The sequence below is a fragment of the Osmia lignaria genome, chromosome 9, assembly GCF_051020975.1.
Source record: "Osmia lignaria lignaria isolate PbOS001 chromosome 9, iyOsmLign1, whole genome shotgun sequence".
Classification (NCBI taxonomy): domain Eukaryota; kingdom Metazoa; phylum Arthropoda; class Insecta; order Hymenoptera; family Megachilidae; genus Osmia; species Osmia lignaria.
The window spans coordinates 8,925,671-8,944,764 of record NC_135040.1 but is presented as its reverse complement, the minus strand read 5'-3'; the positions used below and the strand labels follow the sequence as shown (position 1 = coordinate 8,944,764).

At 39.3% G+C, this 19,094-nt stretch overlaps 1 protein-coding gene and 1 long non-coding RNA gene across 5 annotated transcripts in view; both read left to right on the top strand.

The window, feature by feature from the left end:
- Positions 1 to 19,094, top strand: part of MESR6 (misexpression suppressor of ras 6) — a 564,119-nt gene that overhangs the window by 98,260 nt on the left and 446,765 nt on the right. The window lies entirely within an intron of this gene.
- Positions 8,016 to 19,094, top strand: part of LOC117605913 (uncharacterized) — a 67,923-nt gene continuing 56,844 nt past the window's right edge. Inside the window, exon 1 of the long non-coding RNA XR_004581835.2 lies at positions 8,016 to 8,080. This is a non-coding gene — a long non-coding RNA (uncharacterized LOC117605913). The remainder of the gene's footprint in view (positions 8,081 to 19,094) is intronic.

Genomic DNA, 19,094 nt, shown 5'->3' with positions numbered 1-19,094 from the left:
GATGGTGTCCGAAAGGCGAGTCGTGAACGGATACGGATACTTAATTCGTGTCGGGGATTTATCCTGTCCTTCGCGTCAAAACGATTAATATTTTTAACGGTGACAAGGATACCGGCGGTTAGATACGAGTAGATAGTATTCATCAAGATGATCGTGTATGTATAAGAAAGTTTTTTAAACGAGGCGTGAGTCTAATGTTCGCCGATCTAAGATTGTAAGTAGTGGAAGCGGTGTTCGGGGTGATTAATATCGGGACATAGTTAGACACCTTTCAAATAATATGTTATTTTATCTTAAGAAATAATTTTGGTAGTCATTATCTTGTATTTTATTAAGAAATTACAAAAGGTTGACAATTTTGAATTCGAAAGGGAACACTTGTAGATTTCAAGTTGTATAACCAGCTGTTGTTAGGTCTATTTCGAGATTTCATCGAGAAGTGTTTGCGCACCGTTGTTAATACAATCTAAACGTGACCGAGGGAACGTATTTATACTCCTAATAATAAAGCGTTCGTTAGCCTACGTTCGCACAGCACTTGTCTTTATTTCTACTCATAGAACTGGTTGACCATAAGATCTTAAGGCTTCCTGTACGCTTTCGTATTCAAATATTTTAATAAATATTTCTAATTTTAGATCATCAACAGCATGTAGGAATTCTTAATTTTTCTCGCAAACTGCTGTATCAATTGATCGGACCCAGCACGCCTACGGATTATTTTTACAAAATATAATATTCCTGACATTCTCTACGGTAACGATAACCGACCGATTCTCCATTTATCCACGACTCGTACGATTATCAGTGTCTAATCGTGCCGTCATCGTACTTCCCTCCCTCGATGGAGAACGCTGGGTCCTGTTTACAGCTTGGATGCCAATTAACTCTATCCACGCAACAGTCTGTACTTTTTTTTTCTTCTCCACTGTGCAATGTTTTTTATCGCGCCACGCTAATAATGGCGTGTCTCGAGCCGGTGTCGTTAGCTTGTATCTCCATAAAGTACACGCTGGAATCCTAGTTTACATCATTCCTCTGTTGCGAGCAACCGCGCGATGCGATGGAATCCACGCGTCTGTTGACTCGCGTGTTGCCAAGCCCCCATTATACTCGAACCTTACCACCAGCCGTGACATCTTCTTCCATCTGAATAAAAGAATCGCCTCTCCGAGAGATCGACACTTCGTAAGAGAGAAAAATCCAATCAGTACCCCCTGAAATAATTTCGTCTTTTCGGACCTTTCGATGAGTTCGAAAATATCTCTTCTGGTTTCGAATCTGCTTAAACCATATATTATTTTCCTTTTTCGAAGCGCTCGCGAAATTATCCAATCAGTTGCGGTATTCTTGTACCGTATCTCAGCTAGTCACGTATTCGGTATGGATCTCAGATAATCAATCAATTACACGGGCGTGTTCGCGTAATCATTCCCGTGGAATTGGGGGCCCGATTAGAAGGCGAAGCGAAATAGCAAAGGTCGACTGCGTGCCAAGGATCGATTATGAGAGCTATCGGCGGTAAATCTGCCGCGATCGCGAGATAAATCACCACGTCGAGCCGCGAGGTTTACGCTCGCGCGTGTAAACAAGCGCGTGTTCGTTGCCGCTGCTTGCTTTCGTCTTCCGGTAAAGAGGAATACGGGAAGAGGAATGTTCTTTCGAGTAGTTAACCTTTTCGCGGTTCAAGCCTGCCTCGAGGGGTTGTATCGGGCGTTGTAATTGTACTTACCAGGAACACTGATTGATCTGAAGCGGTTCATGGATTTCCATATCGGTGTCCCTTTAGGGTTAACCATTTAATCTTCTTAATTTTAGTCAAAGTTTATGCGAAGGAATTAGGATAGATTGTTTATTTTTAAGATGCAAATTTTTATTATGTAGGAGTCAAGCATGAGCATAATATCCTCGTTTTCTCTTGTGAGAAGAACAAGCGAATTATTATTTGTTGTGTGGTGACCAGCGAGGTTCTTGGTGAAGGAAAAGGCAAAAGGCCATAACGACTTTTTGGACGTTCGAGCCGTCGGGTCAAAATAATTCATTCTCTATGAATTCTATAAATGGTCAGGAAGTCCCTTTCCCCCTCCGCTTGAAACACGTTGAATTCCCTTTTTGAGGAAAACGTTTTCTCGGCTTGCAAGGACACTCTTGTCCGAACCGTCTTGGAGGCAAGTCGCGCGCCAAATTTTTGTCATTTTCACGCAGTATCAGTTATTTTCATAACCTATTGATTTCCCTCAGTTGTTTTGTTAAAAGACGACAGTTCGTGATAAGATATAAAAGAGCAGCCATTGCGCGTTTGATGAATTAATAAAATATTATTTGTTACTGTTTAACTGTCCTACAGTTACAAGATTTGGAGAGCCAATACGTAAAATATGTAAGGTTCATGTTGAAATAGTAAAAGAAAGAACGGATAGCGTTGTTACGGCTTCGTTCTCGTTGCTGTTCAAGCTGTCCCTAAACAACGAAGCTTCGTATCGTTCGCCTAATTGACGTGTTCTTGTCAGTTGCACCACGGCGGCTTCTAATTACGTTCTTCCCATTGGCTTCTCGAGCGAGAACGCGTTGCATTTCGTTACGTTTGCCGCGCGGTGAAACGCTTTTACGCGCAGTAAAACCGAACGAACCGCGTACACACGGCCCTCTTTCTCTGCCTTTACGATCCTAATTTAATCGCGGATAATTTCGCGTTTTGTTACCGAACCACTTGCCACGCATTTAGAACCGTCACAATCAAATTGACCGTGAAATCGCGGGTCTGTTTGAAATTATCGCGATTTGTCGAAACTTTGAACGTTTATTGTTTTCCGAGCCAAAGCGCACAGCAAATGGATTCCTTTGAAAAAATCGTCACTTTTGTTTTTGGGTAAATAAATCTGAATTACATTGCGAATTTAATTATCTTTATTTAATACGAGTACATTAGATTGATCGAGATACATCAATTAAAACCTCTATCTAATGAATTCCGCATAGAAAAAATTAGTGTGCAAATGGCTTCTGATATCACCTTCTACTTTTTATGAAACCAGAATTAAAAAGTTGTCAATCCGCTAGCAAAATTACGTAGGCGTTATGGTTGAATGCCGTAGTGGTCACCAGTAACCGGTGCTGCAAATTAAATATAATTGAATAACTGATAGAAAATTTTAAACCGTATTTTCTGTAGATGGATAAAGAATAATGGACATTCGTTCCTCGCCATACGTATAAATTGCAGTGATTTTTAATCCTCGAAGCCCGCTTCTTTTATTTCCGTATGGTTTTCAAGCTGGCGAATCACCTGGCGTAATATGCTCGCTCGTAAACCCTTGAACGGTCGCAATTACCTCCGTACCTTTTCGCCCGAATCGATATAAACATTTGAATATATTCGGGAATAAAAAGTGCACGGTAACTTCTCCGAAGTTACGGCTCGTTCTAACCGCAGATAATTGAGAAGACTGGTGAAAATTTTGCTGAATAATTATTGGAAATTGTTTCGTTTGGAGAACCTTCAATCAAACGTCATATTATAAATGTCTGTTAATTGTAATTAGAGTTCAATGGGATCTTATTTAACACTTTAATTGCTATAATAAAAATAGACATACTGATATACCATTAATTATTAGGGATATGAATAATTAGTTTTCAAATTTTCCTCTTTGTGTTATTAGTATAATGGAATACGGTTGACGATGTTTGGTTGAAAAACGCATAGTAAAATGGTTAACGATGAAAATTGGTATTTTGCATATGATAGACGGATGTGTTTCATATCAATCTTATCAGTAAGGCTACTACCTTATCGTCAGAGGACGAAAATGGTAGGAATTCGAGCTTTCACCATTTCCCTCCCTTGATATTCGGCGCTGAGCTCGGAGCAAACCGCTTAGTAAGTGGTTCCCTCTGCGGCAAAGTATTGTACTTGTACTCCTCTTAGGCCACGTATCCTGAAATGTCCTTTTTATCCTTCTGTCCAACAGGAATGATCGATTTTGGCTGAATAAATATTATATAATTTTCTTGCATTTTTGTAACACGATTCAAAAGATTTCTAAAGAATTTTTATATTAAATTCAAAAAAATTTATTTAAAAATGTAGAATGTCCTTGCTCGAAGGATATTTTAAGTAGAAATCTTCTTTTCCATCAGGATACTTGTTCCTGTAGCATTGCGCGGTTCGTGTACGAATCGAAAGAATTCTCTGCAATTCTAATTTTCTGTCCATGTAGTTTGTTATTACGCTCATTTTTATTTGCTACAGCAAAAATAATCACATTTCTATTATAATGTAAAGGATTCGTTATTAATTTCTTGCCACATGTAATAAGGACTAATTATTTATTCCATTTTATTAAGTGGCAGATAGATCTTCACAAATTAAAGTTAAAAATATCTTACTTACTACTTTATAAATTATTCTTTTATGAACGTGTTAATATATTTTTTAATCTTTATTTCATTAGACAACCAAATAAAAAAATACCAATTTTTGAATAATAAATAAAATACGTAGGGTAAACAAAAATTCTTTGACCACTAATTTCAGGATCGTAATTAATTTTGTGACTGATGTTCTTTTTTTTTTAAATAAATGTCCGTTCAACGTGAAATTACTTTCTTGACACCCTATGCAACGTACGTTACCGTAACGCCAACGGTTGCAGCATACGTGGCAGCTTCTTTTGTTTAATTACAATAACCCATCGTACGAAGCATATAGACATGGTAATTATTGGTTACAATGAACGAAACCAGGCATTGTGTTTTCCTCTTCCTCTTTTCTTTCCTTGCTCTAGTCCGTCAGCAACATTTGGTGGACGCCGGTGAAACGCGTGTGTGCACGTTCACGTATCGTTATGTGCCAGCTATTGTGGCTATTACATCGCCATTAATGGCACTTCACAATGTAATTTGCAGACCTGCACCCTTCCTCTCCGACCTCTTCTCTTTGCTTCTGCCCCCCTCTGCAGCACTCCTTTATTTTCCTGTCTGATTTTCAAGCATCAATCCCGCTGCATTTTCTGTCGCGACAGGGGAAAAGAGCCTTTCGATGAAATGCTGTCGTTCGAATTCGATGTTCAATGATCGAATGTTAGGTTGTAGACGAAATGGTCCGTTTATTCATAAATCGTACTCTAAAAAATTGTTTATATTTTAGAGTCTGTTAATAATATCAATTAGTATTGGAAAGACTAATTTGAACTCGTGGAGATTAATTTCAACCTGCATACAATTGTCTTTAGTCTCCGTGTGTTTTGTTCGACCAGGCGTGTCGTTATCATTGTCTTCCCAATGCAAACTGTGGCTGCGGAACCATTAACGCGCATATGCTTATCATGCGTTTCCGCTCGTGCGTTCGTGTGCATATATAAACCACTCTGTGTTGGCTGGAACATAGAATAACATTGTGTATTTTTCAGTCTTCTTTGCATTTGACAGCTTTATCAGTCGTTCTTGATACAATTGTCATTATTAAGCGGTTTGCTGTTATCAGTATCCTTAATTATTTTCAAGTATAATATAATTTAAAATTATATAATCAATAAATAATAACGTAATAGCTTCTGATCTATATGAAAATGGTGCAATCGTCAGGTTGAAAACTTTTAATTCTCTTCATCCATCATCAAAATATCTGTTGCATCGATTCACGTAAGAAAATGTACACCCATCAATCTACTCTTTCTCAAATTATTGGTTGCAGTTTCTCGAAGATGGATACACAGCGATTCAGTGACATCGAAATCGCGCGTCATGTTGAAAAATAACCGATTTGAATCAGAGAAATTTGATCGTTGGAAGCGCGAGCGTTCCGTACGACACGCGAATAAAATCGCCGCTGGTAAGCGGAGGCGAACGCGCTCGCTGCGAGGCCGCCACTTAAAGCGGATACTGAAACACTGGCCCCCGAGGCCGCTTCCGCCTAACGATCGCTTTCCAACGTGAATTGCCACCGTCGATTCGACGAAAACTGCGATTCTCACGGACCCCTGCCATTGTCAATTTATGCGATCCTCGGCGGTTTTCTTCTCGTTTTGTTTTACTTTCATTCTTTTTCCCTTTCCAGCCGAGAGTATCTAGTCGCTGGAGGGAATCCACGTTTAGTTTAGTTTAGAATTACCGTGCATGTAACACTAGTATCCTGTGCTGCTTCCTAACCCTGTGGGATCGCGTTCCTCATTCGCCTCGAAAGCATAGTTGTCTTGAGAAAGCCGCGTTGGTGGCCTGAATGCCCAACTATTTCTCTGGACAAACTTTTTTTTTCTTCTTCGATTCAACTTTTAAGGTTGCACGACCCTTTCCGTGGGTTATTAGGCGGTATAGTTTAGGAATTTTTAGAAATCACCTCAAATTTTTAAATATATCATGGTCCAATCAAAGAAGTTAGATTAATATTGGAAGTACTAGCATTGAATGTATATTTAGAACTTCAAAATTTTTCACACCTTCATTTTTTAATTTTATCAATATCATTTTTTCAGTAACCTTTCATTTCATCTAAAATTATAAAATCATTGGTTCTCTAAAATATGCAGCCATCAAAGTACAAACAGAAAGGCATTTATATTTTAGCAAGAATCCATTTCCGTTTTGTTATCATGCCTGAAAAAGATAAAATATGTGATCAAAATTTGCTCATCTATTTCCCTGTCACCCGGTACGTGTCAGTAAAAGTGACTAAAGAAAAGCGAAAAGAAGCTAGGGACCAATGCCCATAGGAGTAGAGGATAAAAGAGTGGGCATAGAAGAAGAGGAAAGAGAAACGAGGAGAACAGATGGAAAGAGGACTGTTTATCTTGCTACCGGCAGTACGTATCGGTCAATATGTGCCCAGCCTCTGAGCACACAGACTGCATACGTAGGTACATAGGTTCCTGCCTCTTCCTCCGGGCGTGATAGCGGTGTTGGTGGAGGAACACAGTGCCAGAGGGGTTGAGGAGGAGGGTGGTGGTTGACTGTGGGCTACACATTACGTAGCGCATTATGTGCGTACACAGGGAGCCTTATCTGCCGGGGCACGTCCGGGTAATTTAGTCCGCCACTCCTCGCGACGATGCTTCTTCCACTGCTGTTCCTGATACTTGTCCACTTCTTGGATCTTTCGTCGCTTCCTGTTTGTTGAAAGAAATTTAACGATCGAGGTGTTTGTCTTCCAGATATCGGATAATTAGTTTGGCCATTTGAGGAAAATTAAATTATTTTTTGGGAGTAAACAAATATTGTACATGTAAAAGAAAATTAAATCAGTATTTGATTATCATTTATTTGAAAATTACCTCATTAGTTAAGGGTTAGGTTTATGTATTCATATGTTTGGGAAGTATGCAGTCTATTGAAATGATCTGGCATTTTGATCATGGAACACGTTGCTGTTCGAATATCTTCGATGTTGGTATAGGTGATTTGCAGTTTCGACGGACAGCGAAGCGTGTAACGCGCGTGCATAGATGGTTCATCGAGAAACAAGTAGCCAGCGGGGTGGTACTGTAATTACGATTTCCGATCGAGATATCGATTACGTTACAATAGCAATTTAATCGTGCCGCGCTATCTTTAGAGGAGCCGGACGAGCCCCCTAACTGCTAGGTGTAATGTTAATCATTTGCATTTCGCAGGGAAAGACGCGAGTTGCTTATCATTTGCGGACACGGAAAATTACTCGCGCCGTTGCCGTGCAAGATGGCATTGTAATTAGGCTGATGCCTGATTAAGATGTCGATTGTGTGTTACTCTGTGTAACAATGGGCCAGGGGTAGATCACAGGTGATTTATTTGTTCGATGTATAATGAATGTGCGTGGAAAACGAAAAATTGAAAGAAGGTTAAAATTTTTATAGATTTTAAAAATTGTTTATTTAATTTCAGCACTTTGATTATGATTATATTGTAAAGGGTAGTATTAACCTTTAAATAGGGGGTGAGGTAGTTACAGACATAGTATATTTTGGGTTAAATAATGTAATTAATTTATGTAATTATAATCATCTTCATAATTTTGTATTTGTATGTTTCAGGTAAATCTTTTGTGCCATTATGTCAGCTCGATTTGCTGAAACATCTTTCAGCATTGTGATATTTCAAGATTGATGTGAGTTTTGTATTACTTTTTTATTTATTTTATTGTTTTATTTATAAATTAATTAGGATAAGTTATATTTTTAAAATGACTAGACATAACGAAAAATATTATAGTGTCGAGTGATGCGTGTTTTGAAATTGAAATTATGCATTTTTGTGCGTCGTTGCATCAGAAAGATGCAACTGCACCGGCTTAATTACACATAATATCATCACAAAAATTGAGCAAAAAATTAATTTTGCTTTCAAACTAAATTTGTAATTACAAATTACTATAATACATACTTTCGAGCTAGTTCGGATAATTTGAATTAATTAGCAAAGAATCATTACCGTTGTTCGATCTTTCTCCTCGTTTTCGAGGAAATCGTTGCATAAAACGATTTCGTTAAAGATAGGAACACTGTTGGGCGGGCACATCTGCGTTTAGACCGGGAATCTTCGAAACGAATTTCTATAATTCGACGTCATCTGCACTCCCGTGCCTATATAGAGACGAATTATTGCGGAAGCAGGTGTCCCCGCCTCGTTCTGAATACGCGGAAATTAATACGTTCGCCGCACGCAAACAAAACTGATTGCATTGCAAGTAACGATTCACTCGAATAACGTAATTAAGCCGGTCGACACCGGGAGGAGGGGAAAAGAAACAAGCAGGATAAAAGGTACCACAGAGAAGAGGAAGAGCTTGAAAGAAAGAAATGATTAGAGCAGTAGGACGATATTACCACCCTTTTCTCTACCTTCAACAATGTGTCAAAGTTACGCTCGTTCGAATTATTTTTTAAATAAACGCAGTATTGTCGAATAGCTGGAAAATCATGAGAAAGTATCGTGTCGTTCGGGTCGTTATGGACGGTTAATTGGAAACCATTTCGTGATCATTGTTGGCAACGTTACAACGTGTCTGTGAGTCCGTGCGTGCCACAGACAATGAGCTTTTTAAATGAAATTTCAGTCACACGCGTGCGTACGCGTACGCGCGACCGAATCGCGAATTAATGCACGGAAAAAAATGCAATTACTGCGCGCGAGAATGTGTACATGTGTACGTGTTTTGCAGGGCATTATAAGCGAGCGTCGTTATAATTGCTCTTCATTACCGTTTCATCTTCTTTCGTTTTCTTTTTTTTTAACAGTACCGGTAGAAGCATTTTACAGCGAAAATTCATTAAACACAATCGCGATGTAAACGAAAGTTTATCGCCAAGATCGATAATTAATCAGCCTCGAAGTGTTTTTGTAAAAAACCCTGCTGGCTGTTATTGATTTTCTTATCTGGCACGAATTGCACTATGAAATGTTTGTTATCTTAGACTAAATGAAATTTTAATAGTATAATCATCTGCCAGGAAGTAGTGCGGTAAGTGATTCACTTAAGAGGAAGAGGAAGCCTAGTACTACACATCTTGTTTAAAATTTTAAAATCACCCTATACGTATAACTCTGCGAAATAAAAAATCACAGCACCTTTCACTCAAGCACCTTTCGACAAGGAGTTCTTTTTCCCCGTGGAAAGAAGGCTTCCTTTCTCATGCAAACTCTCCTCGATGGTTCGAGCGGAGGCACGAAAGGAGGAGCACTTTTCAGCTCTAAATCGAGACCTTGCGTACGTAGCCTAGTGTGCGATTTGCATCACACTGGATCAAAATGTGAGTACGTTTGCTCGTACACAAACACATCGGTGGTTAGGTTTGAAGTATGTTTATTGTCGTGAGGAAAGGTGCTACCTGCGGGAAGATTAACGCGGGACGGAAACCCGGAAAGGCAAGTGTAAGGAATTACAGCAGCTGATAGTCGGTGATATATTACACCGTCGTATTGGTACGAGTTAATCTGGATCAAAGAAAATTAATTTCATCGAAATGCATTGCATTCGTGTCAATTTTTTATACAAATTAATTGAAGGTAATCCAAGACCTACTGGCATATGCAATTTAATATCATCCTCAGTAAAGGGTTAAGCTTTCAAATGTTTGATTAAAAGAAGAATAGATAATGGAGCATACATATAGAAATATCAGTGATAAATGGAAAAACGAAAGTAAAGTTAATCCCTAACGAGGAACATAAATCCAGATCTGAAGGTAGATTAATGTATGAGCAGATTCCAGATCTAGATTCTCTATCGATATTTCGAAAAAGGATGAAGAGAACAAGTACAACTTCTACGGATCGTCGTTGAACCTTACAACAACATCCATTAATTCTACCTTAATGAGCATTTTAAAATCTTTAGAATTAAATGAAGCAGACTTCTAGAAACCGGTTTACACTTCTGTTTACCAGTCAAACATGACCATAATCGAGAGTGTCGCATGTTGATTCAGAAGTTAAAGCTGCTCCAAATAACTGCTATGAAATGACAGGTGAAAAGCATGACTTCATTATTCGGTTGGTACACGTGCAGGGCGTAATTATATGTAGCATCTCATTAAATCGAAGAAGGGTAGTAGCCGTGATGGGATAGCGAACGTATAATACAAAGTTGCGCGTATAATTTCTGTTTTAATAAGTTCTCGTTATTACGGCAATTAGGAAAATTAAATTTGTAAAGGGAAGACTCGATGACCTGCAGGTCAGCTTCTGTGAAATCGCTTGAATGTTTCGCGCGGTTTCATTCAATTCCACTTTCGAAATTATTATTAACCCCATAATGGGGTATCGTGGTGATAATGACAATTTAAATTTAATTTCTTTTTACTAAATTTTAGACCATTTATCAATTTACCAAAGTTTCTTATTAAAAATTTAGATTAAAAGAAATATATAAATGTATATAAAATTGCAAGAGTCATAGATTCTATGAAATCTGCGTTATGGCCATTAACCCCTTACCCTTAAACTAGTAATAATAAAAAGACGATGACAGGGTGTCTTTCTAGGTTTCCGTACCATCGAAAGATTATAAATTTTCAACGTTCAGAGATGTTTAGATAAGCTAGTAACGCGCAAATCGGAATAGCTCGGGGCGAAAGCGAGCGGAGAACACGTTACTCTGTAGCCGCATCCCCGTCGGACGGTTGGTGATTAATATAAATGCAGGAACTAACGAACCATAACGACGTTGATGGCTGACAGGCGGAAACAGAATTTTCTGCGTATATTCTAACGCTCCGCATTGTCTGTGACATTGCCGCAACTTCAGGTACGCGTGTGACCCACCTCCCTGAACATTGTCCCTAACGTGTACCGGGCTGTCACGCGCATAATGCCGCTAACTTTAGCATTAATGTCTCACGGGCCAGGTATATGTTCTCGCATAATTAGCGACGCTTTTTTTTTTATGCATCGTCGAGGGTCTCTTCAGGGGTTAAGCAATAACTTTTTTCCTCCGGCCGATGTTTCGACTGGCCGACTTATGCCTACGAAAGGAGCACCCGGAAGCTTCTCTCGCGCAACACCCTTCCTCTAATTTGCATGTCGAGAGAGGATCCAACGTATGCACGGTGTCGAACTTCTTTCGCTCCTGAGACTTTCTCAGGCTCTTTTTGCGTTTTCCTATGGACGGGTCGATGGAAAAAATTAACCATGCACAACGGTGATTTCAACCCTTCGGGTACGACAGAGTCACGGTAGAAAGCGTTTTTAATCATTTCTTTTTTATTAACATGACGATTTGAAGTTTTGAAACGAACAAAAACACGTGCTTCTAAGGATGCCATTTATTGTGAACTTTCAGATTTTTTTAACGATTTAATTTTATTTTAAGAATATAATCCCGAGGTAACGGTACAAGGAAAATGAAATGGCAATACTCGTTTCACGATTTGCAAATTCGCTGAATCATTTTGATTTGTGGAACGAGAAAGGCGAAGTGTACGATCGTAAAATGAATGAAAATAGCATATTGTAGTTCCATAACGGTGCAAGAATTATCAGTACGTTCTCTCGTTTGTTCACCATATTAATCATCGACATGTGGTGGACCGTTAACGTTCGGTTCATGAGTCGCGATGAAATCGCACTTTCGTTTTATGTTCAATTGAAGTTGTACTTTTAAACAGTAGTAAAGAACATATTTGCTACCTGTATAGCTTTGAATTGAGAAGTTGAACTTCACTAGAAAGAAATTTATTTTATTATTAGGCAGTTCTAAAAATGTATTATTTATTTAAAATTTATCAACTTTTATCAAAGATGCTTAGAGATTTAAAATTGATCAAGTCTAATGTATATTATGAGACAATTTACATATTAGACAGTATAATACAATCTACCCCATGTCAGAACAGATACTAGTCGATAATTACGACAAGAAGAAGCGCGTGTTTACGTTTCGTGAGCTGAGTTTTAAGATAGTCGATTACTATCGTTACACCATAATATCGCCTCGTCATTATACCTATTACCGCGATCGATGTCTGGTAATCGATCATGGATCATTAGATCGCGCCCCGCCGATCCCGACCAAGCCTACAAATTCGTTCTCAAGTGCATCTTATGTATGGAAAAGGAATGTGCAACAGGCGCGTCACCTTTGATTCGACAAAACGAAATCGAAAAATAGGTATTTTTGTAGAAGCGTAATTTTGTCATAAACACAACTAATTTTAATTATCGATAACAAGACAGATCCCTTAATTTTTCGTATCCCCTCTCCTTTCACTTTGCGTAAAACCGCTCCTCGACAATGTGACTCGCGATGACAATCGTCCCTTTGAGCAAACAGAGCCGTTCTTATAGTTCGCCAATGAAAAATATACGATTACGCGTGTAGAGGTCGAGTGGGGATCAATAGATCACCGATCGAGAGCACCGGGACAAGGTGAATAGGATTTTCGCGTCGTTTCGATGTTAGAAAGGGGGCCCAGGTCGCAGGTTCTACTGGCGTGTACGAACACAGGGGGCTCGTTAAACTCAAAGGGCGGGTTCCTTGCAACCCCTTCTCAGATTGGCCAGGTGGAAGGCTGACTCGAAGATCGACCACTCGATCAGTTTTCGCTCGCAGTGGTGCGAATCTCCTTGTGTTTTCGGTCTTCGTGAATCTACGAGCCTTCTTCACGTTTTCTATTCGTTTGATTCCTGTGATTTGTGTTGATGTGATTCTTTTTTTTTTAACTCATTAGAAATCAAATTTATTGCAGATTTAAAAATATCAATAGACAGTTAATTTTTAAATTGGAGTTAAATGAATATTTGATCTTCAATGTGTTAATGTGATTGTGAGTTTGCTTTTATTATACCGAACGAGATTCTGAAGTTTCTTTGGAGATTGAAATGAATCTACAGACAAAGGATTTGCTTTTTGTGAGTTATGAATTTTATTGATCTGAAATTATTTCAAATTACTTCTTTCCTGAGTTATTGTTATTTGTTGGGTTGAAGATTATTGGAACAGATGCTTTTATTATTCTTCACACTTTTTCTCTCTTTTGTAGAATCAATACGTAATTCAAAATATGTGTTTTAATCATCGACATTTTCTTTTATTCCTGTATGTGTCATTGTAAATAAGAGTCTCGGAGCAGTTTTATCCCAGTGGAAAGAAGTCCTGTTCCCATTCAATCGTTCCACGGAGGAGCAACTGCTGTTCTGGTCGTCGAGAGGTGTTCGAGGTATCGCCGACACCGGTAGTTACCGTTCGATCGCTTATCGATCGGCGTAAATAGACGTGGATTAGCCTTAACGAGCTCCTAAGCAAATAAACCGAGTCAGCCTCACCGGAAAAGCCTTACTCGGTGAGGATTGAGTTACTAACTGAACGCCAGGATCAAGTTGGTCGAGCATGGCGATTCGTGGTCGTTGTATAAGAACACCTCTCTCTCTTGGTTCGAACGCGGAAGAGGCGTTCTGTGAATCGTAATTCAATGGACGGCAGTCGGATTCTTGAAAATGAAGAGAAAATATAAACTTGGCGAGGCTGTAATTGAACAGAAACTAGTTTAACTTGCGATAGACAGTTGAAGTTCGGTAAGAAGTTACAGAATTCATTTCGTAATTCAGTATTCGTCAGAAATTTTACGAATTAAAAATTATCGCAAAACCAAAAAAGTAGCATTAAGAGAGACGTTCAAAGTCCAGGTTTTCTTTAACAAAATGATGAAAGAATATCACTGTGCTTCCATAATGTTTTCATCCAAAGAGAGGAGAACATCTTTGATGTTCTCGTTCAGCGAGGCACGAGACACGACTCGTAGTAACTTCGATATTTAATTAGAGAGTTGTCCGTGCTGTCGACACAAATAGTCTCGAAGCTTTTTTTTACCGGGATGCTTACAACAAAGTTTGCGTGGGTGACGCGCGCGGAATGCACACGCGCGTGCATTCGCGCGCAATTTATCACGCGAGATCGAGAGATGGCCCGAGGCGGCCTTGTCGGAGATAACGAGGAACTCTGTTTCATGGAAATCTTAGATATCTTTATGGTGCACCGTTCGCTCCGCGTACATTTCGTTGCCTCTCATAAGCAGAGAAATATCATTTCGCTGGCGTGGTTTCGTTCGCAGGCAACCGTGGTTCCTCGAGTTCCACGCTCCGATGAGTCAGTTTTCCCGCGAGATGTTTTTGCGGTGAAATTTTGCCACGGCACCGCTGTACTTGTTTCTGACCGTGAACGTGGTACGTTTCGAATTTCCTTTCAGCGGTTCTCAAGATTTTTTCTATTTTCATTGGTCGGTCGAACGTTTCTTAACCCTTTAATTCATGAATCATGAAATCGGACCTGATGATGGCTGTTTTTTTGAATTGTTAATAATAGAGGAAAAGATTGAGTAACATTAGAGTGTGTATATTTTTATGAATTAATATTTTTTCATAAGTGCAATGATGCACCGAGAAAATGCAATTGCACTTTTATTTTTAGCGAAACTGTACCGTCATTTATTTTTCTATTTTCTAATATTATATTTTGAATTACCTTAACAGGTAATTAACATAATTAAGTGAGGAAAGTTGCGCTTTATATCCAGAAGGAATTAAATGATCTGCCCATGCTAATGTCGAAACAGGCTGTCGCCTACGTGTTACACCACGTAACAGTAACTCTCCTGCTACTTGGTTTATTACGTGGGCGACAGCCATTTGGAAGGCTTAGGACGAAAGAATTCAATGGCCTGGATAGCTAAGTGGTTAACGCATCTCGATTCAAATCTTGATTTAATAGTCTGCTTGCTTGATATCAAGCTCATAGGTATTTCGTAGTCTTTCTTCCTTCTTTCCATTCAATATTTATTGAATTAATAGCACCTGGTTTGATTTATATCTTTCAATTATCCTAAAGGGTTATGCCACCTTCGAGGTCTCAGAATAATATATAACTTTGAGAATGATTTTCTAGAAAAATATAAAAGATACGATAGGAATGTTCATAGGCATTTGTTAAGTAGACTTTTTTCTATAATTTAAAATTTAAATATGTCAGAAAAAGGCCAAAATGGTGACGTAGGAGCATGAATGGCAGCATTAAACACAAGAGAACGCGAAAGCCCTAGTATAATCCTTCTAACAAATGCGACGTGTCGCTAATGGCACACGTCGAGCGGGGAACAATTTTACTTTAATCTTATAAAACGAATACAAAAGGAATCCAAGCGAACGTTCAAGGCTCAAAGTACCAGCAACAAAGGGAGAAACGGTAAAATAGAGAAGTACTTTGCACAACAAGCACCGGATATCTTTAGAAACATGCCGTGCTCTAGGCGCGAGGTGCATCAAGCACCAGGGTACTCGTTAGGCATTGTGATACCTTCTTTCGCGTGTTTGCCATCGTGTTCGGAGAAACGATGAAGTACAAGAATTGTTCATTCCCACGCGGTGCCAAAAAGGGCCGTTTCTTATCTGGTGACTTAAAAGTTTCTAATTTCAAAAATTTTCAAGTTCTAAGCTTTTTTAATTTGCAAGCTTTCTAAGTTCTAAGCTTTTCTAATTTCTAAGTTCCCTACTTTTTAATTTTTCTAAATTCCAAGTTTCTTAAGTTTTAAAATTTAAACAACATCTATCTCTGCTATGTTGTTCAAGTTTCCTATCATTAGAAGATTCATCGTTAGATCATAGCTTTTCCCATTGACTCCAGGCATAATAAGTTAACTGGCCCCTGTGGAGGTTGGCAATGGCATGCAGAGGGTGCTCTTTTGGTCCTAACTCGAACACGAACTCGCGGGTAACAGGTTAAATGGCCGCTGCTTTCTGCAGTGCGGTACTGGAGGAAAGATTACCGAGCATGCAGACTTTGTAACAAGAACTGCCCTTGTATGCGCCACACGAGTCGTCGCCTTCGTCGTCCTCTTGGTCGTCGCCACGTTGAACGTCTCAATCGTTCGTTCACGAGGACCACGCGGAGGAATGTCTAATGATTTGATTCTAGCTACGAGCTCGAAGCACGTCCGACGATAGGGACGACGTTTCTTTCGACTCGTTTATCGAACGTCTTCGGTAATGGTGCTCGCAGTTCGATCGGAATGACGCTCTTCTCTTTCGAGAACAATGGCTCGCATTCTTAGGATTCTGAGATGAGTCTTCGGTTCGTTGTATGTACGATTCTGAGTGTTTCGTTGTTGCTGTTTTTTTGTTATTTTCAAAACGATATTGCGATTCTGTTGCCGTCTGAAGATGTACAGGGTGCGGTTCGACGATTATGAATAGAGAGATTCATGGCAATAGGGGTTCCATAGGGGGACGATGGACGCAGTTGTCCCAATATTTGTTAAATGTTAGAGAAATGAATTTCTATACAAGTTTCGATAGAAATAAGAAATGAAATATTTTCGAAAAATGAAAACGAACCACAGGTCACAGAGATGTTCACGTTCCGTGCGTTCGGTTCCAGCTTATTGTTTCCCGCTATGAAGACAATAATTACGCGCGTTCGTATCTGTTTCCCCTTGGTCGGCATGCCTGTTGATTTATACATGTCTATAATTTCTTCCAGTTGAACGAGAAACGAAAATTACCGAGATATTATAGAGTTCCCGTATAATCACGGGAAACGATAATTTACATCGCATTCGTCATACGCAGTGCAGCGTTTCGGTCGTAATTGCATTATCAGTCCTTCTTTCTCTTATCCCTTCTTCGTAAAATTGCTACGTCCTTCTACCCCGTGGAAATTTCGGATCGAAACGACTGTAACATTTTTCTGACGACCCTATTCCATCGTAACGAGAAGAAAAAAAAAATGAAGGAACGTACAAGATGTGTGCTCGTAGTAATTTACTTTCTTTTGTATGGTATGGAAATTGAGAATTTCCTGTGTAATCACGTGCTACATTAAATCATTCCAGTTCTACTTGTTGCTCTTGTTATGCTAACAATCGTGGTCATTTCAATCGTCCATTCCCATGTCACATTTTAGAGAGACGTTAAATTTCAAGTAACAAAATGGCTATGTTATTTCTGCTTTTCTTTTGGCAACTCTTTTCTCTACAATACTATTTCTCCTAAAGAAACCTATCATTCTCGATGCTGTACCTATTTATATGTATACCTTGAACGTGATGGTGTGTTCCCATTTATGTCTCTGTATATGTGTAAATCCGGTGCTCCGATTGCATTGCACGCGACACAACCGTGATTCACGTAACCCACTGCTTTGTAACCTGTTTGGTACAGGTCCCGCATCTTCGTGCTCATTGTGCCCCGGTAAACTTATCGTTGTGCTGCATAACTGCCACACACGAAGAAGTTACCGAGAACATTTTTATTTCTTCATCCGGCCCGTACGAGCCCCGTATAGATTGCTTCGTCGAATAATTCCGCTTCTTCTGTGCGTTTCTTTCATCGTTGCATTATATCATACGACATTCTCAAACGTTCATTGATGATTCTTTTTTGTACCGTATGCTAAGTTGATCGTTTGCTTTACTTTTTACAACAAACTCTGGTAGAAAAAAAAGTCTTTATAAGTTAGAGGGCTGTTTATGATGATGATGATGTGAAAAAAGATAGCTTTTTATATGTATTATGTTAAATGGTTTAGAATTGTCTTAACCCCTGACGTGTCCGACTGAAAGAGTTCTTCTGTACAGATTTCATAATCATTGCCGATTAAATGACAATGAATGCACCCTAAGTCATTGTTTGCGCGCATTGTTCCTCTCGAATTCTTTGAATATTCCACGTCCTGACGAAGCAACCCGTGCCTCGATCCAAGGGTCGAAGCCACAGTGATTCAGTTGCTTCTTGCCTTGGTGATCGGTTGATTCTTACCAAACCGGTCCTGCAACGGGTCCTGGACCATCGGTGAGGATGTAAAGGAGCGGGTTACGGTAGGAAAAGAAAGAAGCGTCTTCGAACTTTGACGTCACGCTGGAGGTCAACATCATCACGTCCAATCGAACACTTGAAATCAATTTTTCATTTCATCTTTAACCCTTCCGCTACTATAGATGATTACAGTCGTTCGTCGTGAAATGATCAATGGATACCATGTGGCTATTATAAGGGATGCTAATTAGAACTATAAGCTTAATTAGAATTATAGAATTTTTACATCCAATAGAAAAAAAAATAAAAGATTGAAAATTAAAATTCGTGTACACCTAAGGACATGCATGATGCGTCATCGTTGAACGCGCAACTGTGGAATCATTGCGAGGTAATAGCGATCGATAGAGGCGTAATGGCGCACGATTCCAAATTATCGGATCGTTCACGTCGGTCCTTTGATCTGAGACTCGTTACTCCAGCAAGTTCGTTGTCCTACTTTCAACCCTCTCCGAACGTTGTGCCTCTGAATCTCCCTGCTCGGCCCTTACCCTCGTGATCCTCGAATCATAACGGGATGAAGAGAGGGCGGTGAAGAGGAAGAGTGGAGGTGAAGGGGTGAGAGGAACCACCCCCGCGATCAATACAGTAATGACGCCCCGCTCGGCGATGTTACTATGCTAAGCGTTTCGCTGTTTTATGCTCGCGAACACGTTGCTACTTCTGAATCTTCCTCTCTGAACGTTTTCTTATAGTATCTTGTATGTCTTTTCGAGTATTATTTTAATATTTGAGAGGGAAATAAAATTAGCAAATATAACTGATCGTCGGTTGAAATAATAAAATTAGGGTGTGCTAAAATTTAGAGACTCGAAAGTGAG